At 53.8% G+C, this 13559-nt stretch overlaps 1 protein-coding gene across 6 annotated transcripts in view; it reads left to right on the top strand.

Moving 5' to 3' along the window:
• ADGRB2 (adhesion G protein-coupled receptor B2) overlaps positions 1 to 13559 on the top strand; it is a 111545-nt gene that overhangs the window by 4251 nt on the left and 93735 nt on the right. For all 6 annotated transcript variants that reach the window (XM_054086515.1, XM_054086514.1, XM_054086520.1 and 3 more), the window contains one exon: positions 98 to 209. The gene's annotated coding sequence lies outside the window, so the exon portion shown is untranslated. The remainder of the gene's footprint in view (positions 1 to 97; positions 210 to 13559) is intronic.

Here is a 13559-nt window from a genome sequence, read left to right as displayed (position 1 = left end):
AGGCTGCTGGAGAAGCTGCTCGATCTCGGCAGTGCCTGCAGTGATACTGGCAGGGGAATGAGAATTTGAGGCGCTATCTCTGTGCGCTTTCTTACAGGGCTTGACTCCATAGAGACAAATGAGGGACAGCGGGAGCCAACACCAGTGAAAAATCCCTGATCCAAACCTGCGGATGGATTAGAAGAGCTCAAGGAGGGGGAAAGAACCAGGTAAGGAATTTCTGCTTCTCTGCCTGGCAAAGGAAACGAAAACTGCTGAGTGATCACACGAGTCCTCTAGGGCTGCACAAGGTCAGGGAGCGAATCTGGTCCAGGATGTGGGACATCCTCTGTGGTTCCCGAAGCCACTTGGCTGGGAAGCAGGGTGAATGCTGATGACTGGTGTCCTTCATTGAAACAATTCTCTTGCTGGCAAGCACCCTGAGGGGCCGCGCATGCAGTCACTTGGAGGATGGGATATTGTGAAAGGCCTCCTGCTCCCAGCGAAGCCGGATGGCTGGGGATGCTCACATTGGCAGTGTTTAGCAGAGAACGGAGAGCACAGCTTGAGCCCTTGGCTGAAATCGTATTCCAAAAGCCCTTGGGTTGTCTTTGGCAAGGCCGTGTGTGCGGAGCTCTGACCTTCCTGGGCTACTGTTTTGTGTCTGTTTTTATTGTCCCTGTTGTTATCCAGAGGGCTGCGGGATCATTAGCTTGCTGGGTGGCGCGGCCCTGCTGAGCTGGTTATTCCGACTGACTGACCGAGTGCTTTGGGGTGCCTGGTGCTGCGGATAATTCTGCATGCAGGCTGACTCGTGTGCTACTTTGTGATTTATTGCCACTTCAATTTCGAATTTCAATTTCCAGCAATAAAAGGGAAGAGGACATTCTTGTGTGGAATACAAACGGCTTTAGGACTGGAGTAAGAAATGTGCCTAGAGAAGAGGCAGCAGAACCTGTCAGGCTAGCACTGAGTGGGGCTGGGGAGAAATGTTAAAATAGCAGCAGCTTGTTGACATCTAATCTTGCTGCTCAGCCCTGCTGCCGGCAAGCTGGGAGTGCTGCCGAGCTGAGATGGGATCGATATGTTCCTGCAGAATGCTTCCATCCCATCGCTGCAGTGTTTGGCAAGGAGGGGAGCATCTGTTTGGCTGGGAGATCTTTAGTGGTTCCTAGTCCTGATAACGAGACATCCTTCTTTGTTTCTGTTGCTTGAGGGCAGCAAGAGCTTCAGCGGGTCTCCTGCTGTCAGATGGGGCACAGGGGAGGTGAAATGCAGATGGGATGGGCTCCCTGGGGATGGAGGGGCTGCTGGTGCTCGACAGAGGCAGCTGGGCCGTATCATCTCACCGAGCACCCGCTGGGGGACTCTGAACGCTGTGAGACACTGGAATTGCTGGTGCTGGGGTGGGTACGAGCTATAGATCGCCTCCCTTCTCTCCTCAGACACTGAAAACAAAATGATGTCAGCCTAACAGAAAAAAACCTGGAGAAAGGGACTGCATAAAGCACAATTTAATGATAATCCCTGTCTTCTGAACTTCAGCTCCTCTGCCACCGCTGCCTGGTAGCATGGCAAGCTGGTGGGGCAGGGACCTGGTGGTACAGACAGACTTTTGGGATGTTCCTTCTCGTGTAGCGCTAATTCGTATTCACGGTATCTTTGCACTTGGGATTCAAAGTCAGGCCCGATCTTGCAGTCATAGAGTGGGGTGAGGAAAAAAGAGATTCCATTAAATAAAGAATGTTGTCAAGGAAACTGCTGGCCCAGTCCCACCGCGCGCAGCCAATGAGGCACGGAGGGAAGTCTCCCCACAGCCGAGCCGCGTGCAGCACGGGGCAGGCTCTGCAAACGTAATTGAGACAGCGGGAGTTCGGGGCTAACTACAAAGCTGTGTTTTGATTACCGTGTGGACTCCATCCCAACCTGCTGTAGTTATTCTTTGTACCTTCGTTAATGAGCTGGTCTTGCTTTCCTTTCTGTAAAGCGAGTCAGAAATTTTAAGTAGGCGAAGGGGTCAGGAGGAAGGTGACAGAAATTACAACAGACTCGCTTTTGGTAGCGGTATTCCTCCTGCAAGGATAATTACTTAAAGCAAGACAAATGCTCTGCATTTCAGTTAACTCCTCTCCAGCCTGCGTCAAATCCATTACGGGATGCCTTGCGTTTGACATTTGCGTCTTTGTCCTTAATGATGACAGTAAATTTAAACACCCCAGGAGGGCTGTGGAGAGCTGCCAAGTGGCAGGATGCTGCTGCTACGACTCCTTTCACATCACCCCACGGGTGAGGCTGCAGGAGCTGCTTCACCCAAGAGTAATGAGAGAGCCGGTGTCTCCCACACACTCACATCCTGGGTGAAAGCTGTGCTTGTGAAAGCTAGATGTGATGCTGATAACCCGTGGTTGCTTCCTGGTTACTAGGTAATAGTGCTGTCCCAGGTGAATCCTTCGTGCCTGCAAAGGTAATTTATCATGTGCCTTTCCTGTTTGCGTTCTGAGCCTTCCATTTATTTCAGAACCTCAGTAAGAAATCAAAGCAGAGCTGCCAAAGGGCAGCAGAATTAAACTGTTTGCCTTTGCTTGGAAATGGCTTTAAATTAATTCTTGTGCTCGTGCAGCTGAGTCTGCTGGTGCTGGCCGGGACACGGGGAGCTCTGGGCACTTGCACTTCTCTGCCTCCCCTTCCCCTTCCCCATTGCTGTACAGTAACCAGTACAACGCAGATCCCCCGGCTTCTCCAAGAGCAGAGATGTGTTAAACTCCTCTGGGAGTGCAGCCCAGGGCAGCTCTGCTGTGGTGCCAGGGCACTTCCCTCCCGCCCTGGCAGTGGAGGGTCCTGAGCAGGGTGCTCCGCAGGGACCCGGCATCCGGCCACTCTGAATCCTGCCTGGGGATGCTGCAGTTCCAACAGGGCAATGTCAAAGCTTGGTTGTGAATCTGGGCTGTTGTCACTGCTAAACAAAGCCACTCTCTAAGCCAGGCCTGCAGGGCCGGGAGGCGATGCCGCCTTCCCTCCAGCGCTCATGTTTATGCATATATGCTGTGTACACTGCCATTATTCCACCTGTTTGGGGATAGTGGGTGTTAGGGAGAGAGCAGCTGCTGAAGTGGCACACGGGGCGGATCGAATCAGCAGGTGACATTTTTCACTGGGTTTATCTTTGAGAACAAGCTGGGCCTGCAATAAACTGGCTGCTCCTTCATTTACTGGAGGACAAAGCTGCCATTATTCAGGGGCAGAAGAAAGCAAAGCCCCGGGGGATGAGCTGAGTGCGTGTGCGATATCCCTGCCCGACTGTGTGGAGGCATTAATGCAGGAACTCAAGGTCAAAGGCTGCCCTGCTTGGAGAGTCAGAGGCAGAAGGGGCCTCCAGAAGGAAGAAAGGTTTATTTCTTTATCTCCGGGAGTCGTATATCAATTATCCATGGCGTCTAACAGCCTGGGAAGGGAATAGATTTTCTGCTCTTTACGAGAGGTTTTGCGTGTACTGTCCATTTACTGGGCAGCGGATCTCAGCTCTGTCCAGCTCGTGCGGCAGGAGGCTGAAAGTGGAGGCATCTTGTAGTTTATGGGAGGAGGAAAAACCAAAGGGCAGCAGCTTTCCTTTTAATCTGGGGTGGTCCTATCCTCCATGAGGCAAATGGTGCTGATAAGGCGAACCGGGGAAATCTGTGCTCTGGCCTAGAGGGACTGGTGAGAGATTCAAGAAGTTATCACCATTCCTGTGTGGCAAACAGTTGTGGCAGCATTAAAAACAGTGAGATCAGCTCAAAACCAGAGGGATTTAAGAAGTAAGCTTCTGCTGCACTGTTCATATTGTTCATATCGACACTGGGCTGCTGCCCTGCTGCCCCCGGGGTTCCCAGTCTGCAGAGCAGGGCTGCGTCGCGAAGAGGATGCTTGTGAGGCAACGGTCCTGGACCTCCCTGGCATGGAATCTTGGGAACACCCTGCTCGCTGCATTCTAACAAACCGGTGCTGGGGCAGGACTCATCCGCAGCAGGAGGGCACGGCTCCAGGAGCTCGAGTAGAAGCAGCATTTCTGCTGAGCAGAGCAAGCGCTGAGCATTCATGCCAGCCTCAGCTTCTGAGGGGGACCCCGTCGTCTGTTGTGCTAAGAGGAGAGGATCCTGTGGAATACAAATGGATCTGGGCTTCAGCACGGGCATCCCGCAGCATGGCTTGCACTTTCCCTTGCGCCCAGCCGGGGCTCTGCTCACTCAGCAAGTTGCTGGGCCAGCTTTCCCTCTGGCAGCAGAGCTCACTGCCAATTCCTCCTTGGCCCCGACACACGGGGGCTGGAGAAGGCTGGCCCTGAGCAGGAGAGGCTCCGAAGGGTACCTGGCAATTCCCGAAGGTCTTAGCCTTTCTGGGATAACAGGAGCCTGTTTCTACCTTCAGGTCAATTGAAATCAGCTCCTTGTTTTGGGGAAGAAACGTGTTCTGTTGCCTCCCGGCCTTAGCAGTGAATTGATTACAGAAAGCAGTTGTTGTAGCATGAAAGAAATGCCTCTTAGCTAGACAGCAGCGAGCAGGTTTGTTTTACTGCCTCTGCGATCCGTGTGCGTGCTGCTCACCGTGGTAGATCAAGGCATCAGAAAGCACTCCAGCAGAATCCAACCCTGCCTGCTTTGAGCACCCTCCCCTGCTGCCTCCTGCCCCTTCCATCTCGGCTCTTTGAGCTCTGCAAATGTCTTCATTTGGAAGCAGCTCATGGAGCAGCCCACGTGAATGGGGAGCCTTTACTTTCCTTTAAGCAGCGGCGTTGGGTGTTGGGCACAGAGTCCTGGCCGGGTGCCATGGCAAGTTGTGAGCTGTCCTGCCCTGTGCTTCTCTTACCTTGATCTCCTTAATGGCCTCAGCTTGGATCCGGTTTCCAGACTGATTGCTGGGGCTGTTGTTCATCCAGGTAGCAATTTTTGACGATGAGAATAAATGGAACCTCTTAGAGACAAGTCTCACATTGAAAATGCAGTAATACAGAGAGCGATTGCTCTTTGAGTTAGCCTTTGAGGGCTTCTGTCTGCCGTCAGCAGGGCTTAATGCAGCAGGGAGCGCCCTCCTAATTGATGAGAGCTCTCTGCTGCTCCAGAACACCGATAGCTGATCAATACGTGGTAAAATGGAGCGGTGTTAAACCTGTCCCTTCCTGGGACCTCCCGTGAGAAGTGGAAGAAGGATCTTTGCAGCTTTATAAAGCAATTTTCATCTGGAAGCTGGCAGGGCGCACACTCGCACAGAGCTCTGCAAGGCTGCCTGCTGAATCCCAGCCTGTCACTGTGACTCCAGCATGGTTTTGTATCTCCACACTTCATCAAACGTGGGCTGTAAACTGGAGTCTCCCTCACGTGGTTTGTGTCGCCGGGGCAGGGAACGGATGGGAGCTGAAGGCTGGGGGAAGATCTCCTGCGTGCCTGGCATCCAGCTCTGCCTCGCGGGTGAGAAAAGGGTCAGAAACCACCACGAGTGTCAATTCAGTGCGTTTCACATTTGGTGTAAGACAAGAAAGGGGTTTTAAAAGAATTCCTTGGCAGAAATCAGGAAGGAGATGATTCTTGTTCCCTTGACAAAGATGTTTTGCAGGCACTTGGTGATGCTGAGGTTAGTGACCTCCTAAACCTGCGCTGTAACACCTTTCATGTGCGCAGCCCTCGGGCTCCACAGCAGTTCTGCTCATGAGGAGCTCTGGCTCTGCGCACCCTGCAGCAGTGGGGCTGCACGGCCAGGCATTCCCCCATCCTGCTGCTCGTGATGCTGCACCAAGGCCATGAATCTGCTGTGCGGAGCACCTGGAGCGTGCCGGGGCGGGATGCTCTGCTGGCATCGGGCTGTGCATGGCAAGGCTCTGCTGTAGCCCTGTGTGGAAGTTCTGAGAGAGGGTGAGTGGGGGTAACTCCCGGCAGTGGGACCCTCCAGTGCAGAATGGCCCTCGCAGGAGCTTGCAAGATGCGAACTTTTACTGTTAAAGTGACACCAGTTTGTTCCTGGGCTGGCGAGATCATCCCAGCACGGCCTCAGAGCCGGATGTTGTTGCTACTGTGGAGGAGAGGTTTTGGAGGCGCCTTCTCATTGTGCTGGCGTGTTGCCTCCTCCACCGCTCGATCTTTGTAAGCCTTCCTTAGGGGCCATGGGAGACGTGTGGCAGATCAAACGGTGTGTTAACCTGGTTGCCTTTGCTGCCCTTGGCCTTAGAGTGCAATTAGAACTCTAATCCATCCCCTGTATGCCGGGTGACATCCAGCCTGTCGGAATTCTGCAGCTCTATTTTGTGCTCACCAGCGGTGGAGGTGCTATTCCCTGTTCGACTCCAGCCTGGCTTGCCCATCTGCTGTCTGCCTCGCACAATCCGAATGCAATCCCAGAGGGGGACAGGACGTATTTGTCACCTGGCTGAGCATGACAGGTCCAGATCACTGAGGTCTCTGGGTGTCCCTATGCAGGATGTCTGCTAACATGAACGTTGGGGTGGCACAGCCCAGCGTGGGTGGGTTCCTGGCTGAGAAGAGTGGCTCTGTACGTGATTTCCCTTCTTGGTTATGGTCCAAAATGGTGCATTTCAAACAGAGAGGCTTTGAGCTCAGACTCTTTTGGTTTTGATGCTGGATACGTCTTGCATGTTCAGCCGAGTTGTTGCCATCTGGTAGAGCACCTGCCTTTCCCTCGCCAAGGAGCGAAGAGCAGATCCCTGTGGTGCAGGGCCCTGGGATTCATCCTGGCAGTGCTGGGACAAACAAGGACCAAGTAATCCCAGGGGATGGAAGGGGATCAGGAGCGCTGGCAGGAGCTGGGGTTGCCTTACGCGCATGCTGTGTCCTGGTGGAGCAGCTCTCCTGTTCCCTGCCAGATGGAGCCGCACGTGCCTGGGCTCGCAGAGCAGGGATGGGAATGAGTGAAGTTGCTGTGGCTTAACAGGCTGCTGTCTCCCTGCTCTGCTCCGCGTCCCCTCGCTGCCGGCTCGGGGAAGGCACGTGCGCGTGGCTGTGGTCACCCTGGCGTGGCTGTGGCCAGGCTGTGCGTGTGCTCCAACCCCTATCTGCACATCCGGGGCTTTAAACACAACCACCCTTCCGAAAGCGTGGGCTGCGCTTCCCAAACTCCGGCCAGGGGAGGCCGAGCTGGTTTTCCTTGTGCTTGAGCGGATTGCTTTGCAGCTGGCTTGCAAAACTCCATGGGGATGAAACCTGAGGATTTTGTGATGCTCGCTCTGCTTTTCCAGGAAGGGCTCTTTGCGGAGGCAGCGCTCGCTGGGCTGCAGCGAGATGGGATTTTCAGATTAACGCCTGTTTCTGGGAATCTCCTGGCCTGGGAGGGAGGAGCCCAGCTTGCCCATGTTGCTGGGCTAGGCTGCAGCTCTCCAGTTCCTTCATGTTTTTGCTTCCCGACTGACTTCTAAAAACCTGTTAATAGCCCCGGAGTGTTTCTTGAGTCCCATCATTGCGCTGAGAGTGCGTCAGCCCGAAAGTGCGATGGGAGCGAGTTCTGGAGAGCTTCTGATGTGAGGGGAAAGAGGAGTTGGCCTGCGTGGGAAGGGTCCTTGGCACTGCAACACAGAGAGCCTGAGAGTACGAAAATCTGCAACTTGTTTAGTGTTTCCTACCCAGTTTTCTCACGTTCCTAGGGCTGACTCACAAACCTGCTGCTCTGCATTGCTGATATTCAGCCTGAGGGCCTGATTCACGTGGTACTGGATGTGTTGTAGCTCTGCAGCCTCTCTGTGCTGGTGTGGAGCACATGGAAAGCTCAGCAGAAAGCGCTCTGCACCTTGCAGGATTCTTCTCGGGGCCCTCTGCTCTGTAGGAGAGTCTTTTGCTTGGAGACAGCTGATTGCCGTTTAATTAATGACAGTTAGCGTGTTTGGGAGGTGTCCAGACGAGCTGTGTTCCAGGATGCTGTGCTCTGCCATTACCCCAGGGCTCCGGCGAGTTGTTAACGGGGATTTGGGTGCTGCTGCGACTGGATGCATGCGTTAGGCTCCCTTGGCAGTGGCAGAAGATGCGCTTTGAAAGTCGGCCTGGATAATCTATAAATACAGAGAGAGCTTCCACAGGGTCAGACACAAATCCATGACGTTTTGCATCAGCAGGCAGAAAACACAATTTCAGCCGAGGTTTTATTCAGTAGAGAAACTGGTAATAAACCTCCCTTCCTCCAAACAGCCTGTTGCCATGGCAGCCGGTGTGACATGCAGGGATGGTTGTGAACTGTCACCGTGAGGATGGCTGCTGCCTTCGGCGCGGCAGCGTTAAACAGCTTCGTCAAAGCGAAGAGTGAGTGTGGAAGCAGCAGGGGGGTGTGTGTGTGTTTCCTCTTGCCCTGGCAGACGTTCAGGGCAGCCCAGGGGAAGGGATGGAGGGCTGGAGAACTTTGATTTAGGCTTAAAGTGCAGTTGGATGATGTTAGGTGAGCTAAATTTGCAGTGGCAGAACAGCTCCTTCCCACTGTGGTTGCTGTGCATGTCACATCCTAACAGGAAAGGGAGAGACCTTTGTGCTCTGCACAACTCGTCCACCTGCAGCCCCAACACCACAGCTTCCAGCTCTGCTGGCTGCTCACTGCCGGGCTTTACGGGAATTTAGGATCCATCAGGGATTGAGACCCCTGGTAGCAGACTGGTGAGGTTAAAATCACTGCTGTTAATCCCTGTTCCTTTTCTGTCCAGGGAGGAAGATGGTCCTTGGGCTCACCCATCTCAGTGGCGTGTAGCCTGTGTATGACGCTTGTTCTATTGCGCGCTGCCATTTGGCTTTTCCACGCTCAGGGAGAACAGACAGTGGTGCTTTGAGGTAAAACCCAGCACTTTAAAAATCTTATCCCTGTGAACAAGAGCTGCGCTCTGACTCCACGCAGCCACGAGGATCCAGCACTTGGCTGGGATGTGGATTCAAGTCCCTGCTGTGAATGAGACCTGAGCTGGGCTGGCAGGGTAGCATCGCTGACAGGGACTGTGACACCGTGAAATAGTTGCTAGGCGAGAAGGGCTTTGCCTCAGAAATCAGGGATGGCTTAGCAGCATTCTTTCTTCCCAGGAAAGGTCTATTGGGAAAGCAGCAGGAGATGGAAGGAGGCCGGGCTGGATCTGCCTGCCCTGCCGAGGGTCTATGCGGGTACAGCAGGGAGGGCAGCAGCACTGAGCCAGCCCTTGAGGCTCCCTGAGAGGGAACGGCTTTTCTCTGGCCCATGTTTTTGCAACCTTTCTGCGTTTTGAAACCTCCAGGTTTCTCCTCTGGAGACTGGTGGGGGCGATGTCAGAGCCTGGGTGAGCTGGGGGTCTCATGCCTGTCCCCTGCCCGCTTGAGTGCTTCGTGTCCGTGCAAAGGAGCAGAGAGCAGCTGCAGGGATAGGTGCTGTGGACTTTAAGGATGGAAAATAAAAGCTGGAAGTGGAGCAGGTTGAATTCCTTCCTTGCATGTGGAAATTGTAGATCTCCTGTCTCCTGAGGGCACGTTGATGAATGTGGCAGACGATCCTGGTCATTATTTCATAGCCTGCGGGCCTCCTTGTGACAGCCATCATCCCTGCGCCTGCTGTCCTTGTTGGTCATCTGGTTTGGAGAGCGAACCTTTGTACTCCCCGGCGTGCATTCGGAGAGCACTTTGCAGAGTAGCTGTTTTATCTCCTGCCGAGGCAGGCGCTGTCACTTAGCCAGAGTCAGGAGGGAAAGCAGATGGTGACCTGTTTTTGCCAGTGAAAGAATGAGGTTGGAAAGGCACCGTTGAAGTGAGGACACGGGGAAAAAGGCTGCCTGGCAGTGCCTTAGATAAACCAGACTTCGTTTTAGCTGGCCCCAGCGTGAGGATTGGGACCTGCCTTTTCCCACGCACGCTCCAGGAGGAAGACATACCCGTGGTGGTTAAAGTGCAGATCCTTGGGTTTTAACCCATGGTGTTATATTTTCCCTCTTTTAAAGATGGATGTGGTAGGATGGGTGTTGTGGTTTGAGCTACAAACTACAACAATGTGAAGAACTTGTCCATCATGTCTGGTTTCCAGTCGTTCACCCCAGAAGAAGTGACCCTACACTCGGCAGACCCCTCCATTAGCATTTCAGCCTGATCCCTGATAAAGATCTCTCTGATGCAGGAAGTATGAGGGTGATTTTCCCTTTGTTTTCCTGAGTGCAGTTAACCATTGTGAAATGATTCACTGTTATGCATATAAGCATATGCTTCTTCTTGGAGTGTTGCGAATTTCTTGGCTTCGGCAGCTTCTTCTGGGAGTTTGGCCACATTTGGTTCATGTCGAGTGAACAAGTGTTGTTAATGCCTATTGCTTTGTGCGGAGTTCTGCTACAGGGGAATTGCAGGCTGAAGCGTGATCCCTGCTCTGCATTCATCTCCTGCCTTGAAGATGGCTTAATCTCTGGAAGTTGCTGCTGTGGCAGAAGGTGCCCGAGGCCGAACGGGTTGTTCCTAGCAGGAGAATTCAGAAATCACCTGAGGTGCAGAGCTGGGAGGCGCTGGATGAGTTACCCTGTGAGGGATTTGCTGATTTTGAAGCATTTTGAGTACTTTGTCCCAGCAACAAGACATGGCTCTCACTTCCCGAGGGGAATATCAAGTAATGGAGAAAGGATTTGGACGGTAGATAAATGAGCCCTTTGCCTCACCATGGTTCATCCAAATCTGTCTGATGTTTCCCTATGAATCAGAAGTTTTCCACATAGATCAGATGGTTTCCATGTAGATCAGAAGGTTTCCAGCTGTCCTGCTCCTTGATCCCACTTAGGACAATGCCCCACATCAGCGATGGGGCAGAGGAGCAGCTCCTCGCGGTCCAGCAGACAGGGAGCCCCACGGCAGAGCTGCCCCAGCTGTGCTGGAACCGGCTGGGAAGGGGACGGGTGTCCCTGTACAGTATGAGGATGCCTTCCAATATTCGCCAGGTGTTTGGGAGGCATTAATGGAAAGGAGAGGGTGTTTCCAGGCCTGCAGAGGCAGTAAAATGGGCATGAATGGTTTAGAACAAAATATGGATGTGCGGGGAGATCCTGTGAGCGAGAGGCTGAGCGGTGTTACAGTAATTAGGACAGGGGACCCAGGGAGATGCATGAGTCACTGGGAGATTAGGTAAATCTCAGCAGGATTATTATTATTCTAAGGGAAAATCCCGCAGATGTTGGGTCTCAACCGCTTGAGAAGTCACCTTGAAAGAGGAACTTCCCAGGGCATTGACCTTGGAAAAAATGTGTCTTGATTTAATGGGGATTTGGGTGCAAAACTGGGGCTGGTTTTGGTTGTCCCACTCCATCCCTCTGTAAAAGAGACTGAAACCCCTTCCAGCCCGTGTGGCGGTGCCGATGAGGCAGTGTGTGGATCAGCAATGTCCTCTAGGTGCAGGATAGCAGCCTGGCTGTCCTCCCATATGCACCGTGTCGGGTTGTGCTGCTTGCTGCAGTCGCCCGTGGCTGCTCTGAGCCTGCTGAGGGGGAAATTCTCCACGGGATTCCCCTGGCTGTTCTCACAGGACAGCACCGTCAGCAGCCAGTGGGGGTGGAAGCAATACCACTCTGGGGACCAAACGCTCCTGGCTCTGCCCCGGGGCACATGGCACTCTGGGGCATCTCGTATCCCTCTGGTGACAAGCATGGTGCAGCTGTGACCCAGTTTTCCACGGAGTCAGTCCCCACTGAGGCTGGGCTTGGAGCAGGGGGTGGCTTGCAGGAGAGGTGTGGTGGTGAAGGCAGGCAACGTTGTCTCAGAGAGCCAGGATGGACCAGGTTTTTGTTATCCTACAGGAAGCCCAGAGCAGTGGTGGCTGCCCCATCCCTGGAGGGGTTCCAGGCCAGGTTGGATGGGGCTTGAATCCCCTGATCCAGTGGGAGGTGTCCCTGCCCATGGCAGGGGGTGGAACTGGGTGGGGTTTGAGGTTCCTTCCAACCCAAACCATTCCATGGTTTTATGATTGTAGGACTGGTGTCTGGGAAGCTGTCTGCTTGTGGAATTCAGCCCATGAACCTGCTGGTTGAAATACTCGCTTTCAGAGCATGAAATGTCTGTTGATTGGGCACTGCCTTTCTCTTTTCTCGCATGTTTGTCCGGATCCTCAGTTCCCTTTGGCGACTGTGCATGGGGAAGAAGGGGGCAGTTCGATTCCAAAGGTCTCTGTGGAGGGTTGTGCTGCGATGGATATTGGTGGAGGGATGGACCCTGGAAAAGTGCTGCAGTTTAGCCTTCTCCTCTTCAGCCCCTCTTGTTAACCTGCAGAGTTGTGGGTTAGGCTGGTGGAGGCAGATCCCGTGGCCTGTTCATTCCCAGCACTCCTCGGAGCTGCTGAAAACTTCCCTGAGCAGCAGCCATCATTTCAGGTCACGGCTGAGGTTTGTGAACCGAGACACACAGAGAAAAGCCTGCGGTCTCGCCTCGAGTGATCTCCTGGCAGAGCAACTCTCCGACAAAGACCTGTGCTCGGAGGCTGTGACGGCTGCAGCAAATCATCGGAGCAGTCTGCAGGCAGCCGTGACCTCTGCCTGCTGCTCCCGTCCCTCTAAATTAGCAGGGCCTCGTTAGCACTGCTGCTGCGCCGGCAGCTGATCCTGCCTGCCCTCGCACTCCCCTCCAGCTTCGTGCTGCCAGGTCGTTATTGCTGTGCCGGCGCGATGCTGGGCTCTCCAAGCACCATTAGATACCAAATGGGCTGGAGGGTCAAGCCCAGGGCTGTTCTTCTTGCTCCTGCAGTTCCACAGCAGCCAAGGAGTCCGATAAGGGATTTCTCTGCTGGCCAGTATCTCACCCTGTCTCTGAGAGTGAGCTCTGCCTCTCCGTTTATTGCTGACAATAAAGGTGCTGGCAGCCGGGTGGTTTCAGCGCAGCCTGCCTTTCTCCCCTCTCTTCTGCAGGGAAAATGAGTATCAAATGCTGATTTTCAGTCTGGCTCCACAGCCTTGCATCATGGCAAAGGTGCCCCAGCTTGGTGGGGACCTCTGAGCGCTGGCCAAGGGCAGAAGGAGCCGCTGCAGGACTCTTTAGCCTGGAGAAAAGGAGGCTGAGACCTTATCACTGTTTGCAACTGCCTGAAAAGAGGGTGTAGTGAGCCCTGGAAGGCTTTAAAAGCCCGGCAGACGGGGTGCTCAGGGATGGTTTAGTAGTGGACAGGGATTGTTGGACTTGATGTTCTCAAAGGTCTTTTCCAACCAAATGACTGTAGGACTCTGTGCCACCCAGGCCTTCATCCATGGGGGCTATGCGTGCTCTGGCAGGCGGTGCAGGGGGAGTTGTTTCCTTTATTTGAGACGTCTGGTGGTAGGGAAGCACTCCTTGCGGGGGATCGGTGCAGGGGGCAGACAGATTTGCTGGCAGCACTCCCGCAGGCAGTCTCTCGCACCCCGGCTGGTGGGTAGGTGACCTTTGTTTTATTTATAATCACAGCGCTGTAATTCCCAAGGTAGCAGGCGAGCAGCAGGGCTGTCCTGCAGTGCCGCACCTTAGCTCACTATAAATAGATTAGACCTTAATTCTGAGAAGATAAAGCAGTGCTGCTACTTGGGCAGATTAAGCAATGGTGGGTGGAAATTTTCCAGCTCACGGAGCAGGAGGAGGAGACAGCATCACTGCTTCGTGGCAGCCCCGTTGCTGGGTTGT

Source organism: Cuculus canorus, chromosome 22 (assembly GCF_017976375.1).
Source record: "Cuculus canorus isolate bCucCan1 chromosome 22, bCucCan1.pri, whole genome shotgun sequence".
Taxonomy (NCBI): Eukaryota; Metazoa; Chordata; class Aves; order Cuculiformes; family Cuculidae; genus Cuculus; species Cuculus canorus.
This window is presented reverse-complemented; position numbering and strand designations above follow the sequence as displayed.